Source organism: Triticum dicoccoides, chromosome 5A (assembly GCF_002162155.2).
Source record: "Triticum dicoccoides isolate Atlit2015 ecotype Zavitan chromosome 5A, WEW_v2.0, whole genome shotgun sequence".
NCBI classification, from domain to species: domain Eukaryota; kingdom Viridiplantae; phylum Streptophyta; class Magnoliopsida; order Poales; family Poaceae; genus Triticum; species Triticum dicoccoides.
Genome location: NC_041388.1, coordinates 179,356,627 through 179,362,659, shown reverse-complemented (window position 1 = coordinate 179,362,659; position 6,033 = coordinate 179,356,627).

Sequence of the window (6,033 nt, the reverse complement as noted above, 5' to 3'; positions counted from 1 at the left end):
AAAGAGACCAGGGGAGAAGGGGGAAACGACTCGGGGGCTCACCGCGGTTGCAGTGGGCGTCGAAGCGGACTCGGAGACGCGCTGGAGACGGCGAATTCGACGGCGATGATGGTCGGAGCCCGAAGAGGGGAACGGCGACGTGGCGGCGATGCAGGGCTTCCGGAGGCCCGTGGAGCGGTGGGGAGGAAGAGGGGGTTGTGGCGGAGCTTCTGAGCTAGTCGGGGGAGCGAGGGGTGGCCGGAGACGGCTGCTATGGCGAACGGCGGTGACGGTGGTGTTCGGCCGTGTGAGAGAGAGAGCGAGGGAGAGGAGGGAAGAGCCGAGGGCGAGTGAGAGAGAGCAGGGGGGAGGCGTGGCGTCGTCCGGGGCATCGAGCGAGGAGGGGAGGGCAGGCAAGCAGGGAGAGAGGTGGCGTGGCGCGATGGCGCGCGCGCGCGCCGGCCACACTCCCCTCCCTCTGTCGAGGACGAAGACGACAGAGGAGGGAGGTGGGCTGGGCCGGCTGCTGGCTGGGCCGGCCAGCTGGCTGGGCTGCACAGGGAGGAGCCCAGGTAAGCTTCTCCCTTTTATTTTTTCTGTTTTTCTAATTTCTGACATTTGTTTTGATTTAAATAATATATTAAATCATTTATTTAACTTATGCCAATTTTTGCAGGGGCTAGATATATTATTTCAGAGCTCCTTTATAAATGGCATAATATTTGGACATATATTAATATATATAATTAATATATTTCCAAAGCAAATATTTATGCATTAATTCCAAATGCCCAAAATAAATACCTATGAGCTCTTAAAAATATTGGTTTGATTATTATCTCTGTCCAATATTTTCAGAGAGCAACATGAGCATTTTCTTGGACCCTTTTGGAGAAATTTTTATTTGGGTCATTTTCAAAATGATTCTGAGGGTTTCACAAATCCCCTTTTCAAATTAAATGGAATTTTAAACATGATGCACACACTCTGATGCATGACTAGCCAGGGTGTGACAACTCACCCCCACTCAAAAGAATCTCGTCCTGAGATTTGGGTTCCTCCGGGAAGAAGGCGGGGTACTCGAGTCGAAGACGATCCTCCCTTTCCCAAGTTGCTTCATCCTCAGAATGGTGCGACCATTGTACTTTGAGGAACTTGATATTCTGACGTCGGGTGATACGTTCGGCCTGATCGAGGATACGAACGGGGTACTCTCGATATGTAAGATTATCTTGGAGATCAAGCGTTTCGTGGTCCACTTCATGGATAGGATCCGAGAAGCAACGCCTGAGTTGAGAAACATGGAAGACATCGTGGACTTTGGAGAGATGCGGAGGTAGTTCCAGCTGGTAGGCAACTTCTCCTCGTTTGGCGAGAATGCGAAAAGGTCCAATGTAACGAGGAGCCAATTTGCCTTTGATACCGAAACGATGGGTTCCCTTCGGAGGGGTGACCCGAAGATAAGCCTTCTCGTCAACCTCGAAAGTCATAGCCTTATGCTTTCGGTCATATTGACTCTTTTGACGGGATTGGGCTGTTTTCAACTTTTCACGAACGATACGAACTTGTTCTTCTGCTTCCTGAATCATATCCGGGCCAAAGAATTGTCTTTCCCCGGTCTCTGACCAGTTAAGGGGTGTTCGACACCGTCGTCCATAGAGAACTTCAAAAGGGGCTTTACCCAAGCTAGATTGATAGCTGTTGTTCTAAGCGAATTCGGCAAATGGAAGGCACTTCTCCCAGTCCATTCCGAATGAGATAACAGAGGCTCGAAGCATGTCTTCTAGAATCTGGTTGACGCGTTCCACTTGACCACTCGACTGAGGGTGGAAGGCGGTGCTAAAGGAGAGACGAGTTCCCATAGCATTTTGGAAACTTTCCCAAAATCGAGAGGTGAAAAGACTTCCTCGATCCGAGTTAATTTCCAAAGGAACACCATGGAGGGACACTATTCGGGAGATGTATAAGTCTGCCAGCTGACTAGCGGTTATACTCTCACGAACAGGTAAGAAATGGGCTACTTTGGAAAGGCGATTCACCACGACGAAAATAGCATTATTCCCTCTCTTGGTCCTGGGAAAACCGGTAATGAAATCCATACCAATTTTATCCCATTTCCATTCAGGAATAGCTAGGGGTTGAAGGGTGCCAGCAGGCCGTTGATGCTCTGCTTTTACACGACGACAGACGTCGCAATTAGCAATATACTGAGCAATTTCTCTCTTCATCCTAGTCCACCAGAACCTCTGGCGTAGGTCCTGATACATCTTAGTACTACCGGGATGAATGGTGAGAGGAGATTCATGAGCCTCCTTAAGGATCAACTGCCGTAGATGCTGGTTCTTGGGAACCACTAGACGGTTCTCAAAGTACACAACACCATGATCATTTGTGGAGAAACAACCAGCACCTCCGCTAGCAATGTTCTCCTTGATCGTAGCTATTCCCTTATCTCGCTACTGGGCAGCACTGATTTGATCCGTAAGAGTAGGTTTCGCCACCAAGGTGGAAAGAAATCCTTGAGGAACAATGTGAAGGTTAAGCTTCCGAAATTCCTCATGGAGAAGCGGTTGACTTTGTTGTAACATCAGGTTGTTACAATAAGATTTACGACTTAGCGCATCAGCCATGACGTTGGCTTTCCCTGGGGTGTAGGTTATTCCTAAGTCGAAATCTATGATCAACTCGACCCAACGTCTTTGCCTGAGATTCAAATCCGGTTGGGTGAAGATGTACTTCAGACTTTGGTGATCAGTGAATATTTTGCAACGATTACCGAGGAGGTAATGTCGCCAGGTTTTAAGTGCATAGACTACGGCTGCAAGCTCTAGATCATGAGTAGGATAATTCTCCTCATGTGGGTGCAATTGCCGTGAAGCGTAGGCAATTACGTGTCGATCTTGCATGAGAATGCAACCTAGTCCTTGTCGCGAGGCGTCGTAGTAGATAACAAAGTCCTTGGAGAAGTCTGGCGGTACCAGTACGGGAGCAGAAGTCAGGCATCTTTTCAGTTCCTGAAAGCTGTGCTCACATTGTGGAGTCCACTCGAACTTCTTATCTTTCTTGAGGAGTTCGGTTAGAGGTTTAGCAACTTTGGAGAAGTTCTCGACAAAGCGACGACAATAGCTCGCTAAGCCCAGAAAGCTCCGAACTTGCTTGACCGATTCAGGTGGAGTCCAATTAAGGACGGCTTGAACTCGCTCAGGGTTAACAGCAATACCTTTACCAGATATTGCATGACCCAGATAGGTCACTTCTGGCAACCAGAATTCACATTTAGAAAATTTGGCATAAAGGCGATGCTCTCGAAGTTTCTGCAACACTAGCCTTAGATGTTCGGCATGTTCTTCCTCGTTCTTGGAGTAGATGAGTATATCATCGAGGTAAACTACGACGAACTTATCCAAATACTCCATGAAGATTGAGTTCATTAACCGAGAAAAGGTGGCTGGAGCGTTGGTTAAACCGAAGGACATGACGGTGTACTCGTATTGGCCATAACGAGTAACAAAGGCCGTTTTAGGAATGTCCCCGTTTCTGATTTTGATTTGATGGTAGCCCAACCTCAAATCCATCTTGGAGAAGACTGAGGATCCAGCGAGCTGATCATACAGGTCGTTGATCCTGGGAAGCGGATATTTGTTCTTGATTGTGACCAGATTGACAGGTCGGTAATCTACAACCATCCGGTCCGTACCATCCTTCTTCTTGACGAATAGGACGGGGCAAGCCCACGGAGATGAGCTAGGTCGGATGAAATCCTTTTTCAAGGACTCATCGAGTTGTTTCTTAAGCTCGGCTAGTTCTAGGGGTGCCATCTTATAAGGTCTTCTAGCAATCGGAACGGTTCCTGGAATGAGGTCTATTACGAATTCAACTTCCCTGTCAGGTGGGACACCTGGCAATTCCTCTGGAAAGACATCCGGGAAGTCACGGACTACCGGAACATCCTCAAGGTCTGGCAAAGGGCTGGCGTTAAGAGAATATAATTGTCGCTTGGCTATTCGGGTCAAGACATTGACTATCTTTCCCGAAGGATGGGTGAGTTGAACAGTCCTAGAGAAGCAATCGATTTGGGCATGATGAGCCGACATCCAGTCCATACCCAGAATGATATTAATATCTGAAGATTTAAGGGCTATCAAAGACGCGAGGAAAACAAGTCTGTCGACTTGGATTTCATTTCCATAACTTACCCTAGAGGTCTGCCATCTAGAACCAGGGGTAGAAATTTCCATAGTGGATGGCATGTCACAGAATGCAACGTTATGCAAACGAGCATAACTTTCGGATATAAAAGAATGAGAGGCTCCTGTATCGAAAAGAACAGATGCCGGGTGGCAGTTAACAAGAAGCGTACCGAGAACGATGTTGGGATCCTCTTGAGCTTCTTCGGCAGAGATACAGTTGACATGGCCACGTGAAGCGGTGACCGGCTTGGCGTGGAATATTTTTCCTGTCGGCTTGCCACGGCCAACAGCTTTAGCAGATTGATTGGGGTTGGTCTGGGGACACTCACGCATATAGTGACCAGATTCCCCACACTTGAAACAAGTCACGGAACTGGTACGTGGAGGAGCATTGTTGGTTGGACCCCCATAGGGCTTGGCCGGTGCAGACTGTTGAACAGGGCGAGGCGCCTGGAAGATGGCCTCGGTGTGAACCTGGGTGGCAGGGCGGTGTTGGGTACCCACACGCGGCGCTTCTGAGGACCAGCACCGGATGAGGAACCCATGTCACGGCCATGCTTGCGTGTTGCGTCATAGTCAGTCTGACCAGTTTCAGCACTGATGGCTTTGTTGACAAGTTTCTGAAAAGATGTGCACTCATGCAGACGGAGGTCACGGCGAAGCTCAGGACTAAGGCCCTTACGGAACCTTGCTTGCTTCTTGGCGTCAGTAGAAACTTCCTCGGTTGCATATCGTGCGAGATTACCGAACTCCCTGCTGTAAACATCCACAGAAAGTCGGCCTTGGGTGAAACTGCAAAATTCTTCACGTTTACGGTCCATGAGACCCTCCGGAATGTGATGTTCACGGAAAGCCTCGCTGAATTCAGCCCAAGTAGTGACATGGCCCGCCGGGCGCATAGCTCCATAATTCTCCCACCATAGACTGGCGGGGCCTTCAAGATGATATGCAGCAAAGGTGACCTTGTCAGCCTCCGCTACCAGCGCGGAACGCAGTTTGTGAGCAATACTGCGAAGCCAGTCATTAGCGTCGAGAGGCTCGACGGAGTGGTGGAACGTGGGTGGATGTAATTTGATGAAATCACTGAGTGACACCATGTTAGTCCTCTGATGGTGTGCCGTGTTCTGTTCAATACGCTCTAACAAACGGTTGGTCTCCCGCTTGTTTCTCTCAGCTTCCATCATAACCTCGGCTAGTGAAGGAGGATGAGGCAGATTTTCATTCCTGCCTTCACTGCCTTCGGCCTGCTCTTGAGAAGCAGGGTTAGCGCGCGTGTTGACCATCCTAGGTAAACAAGACAATGATTTAGTCAGAATGATAAAATTCCGACATAGGATACAGAATGTAAGGAATAATTCGGAATGCAAGATGATCATCCGTATGACATGGTAAATACAGAAACTGCTTCTTTATTCCATCGTCATACACACCATACAGGGTTTAGTACAAGACCAAACAAAGTACTATTACGGTGAAAGAGGATTACATCTCATCGGAGGCATTCCAAGCTCCTATACATTATTTTTCTACACCTCCGGAAGGAGTACAAACTAGGTCATATCCCACGAGTCACGCGGGACGATAGACGACACAGCTAGTGCTAACTAGTGATACTACCACTAACTCAGACCGATCCGTAGTAGTCCTCGTAAAAGTCACCTCCATAGCCTGGAAGCTCAACATGATCATCCGGAAACAGACGATCTCGCGGAGCTTGTGGACCATAGGGGCTAGGATGAGGCCTTGGACCAACAGACGGTGGCCTGCGGGGACCGCGAGGTGGGGTGATGCCTCCTACATCACGCCAAACCATCACGTCTGGCAGAGAAGATCTCACAGGATAGAGATCGCGCATATCTGAGAA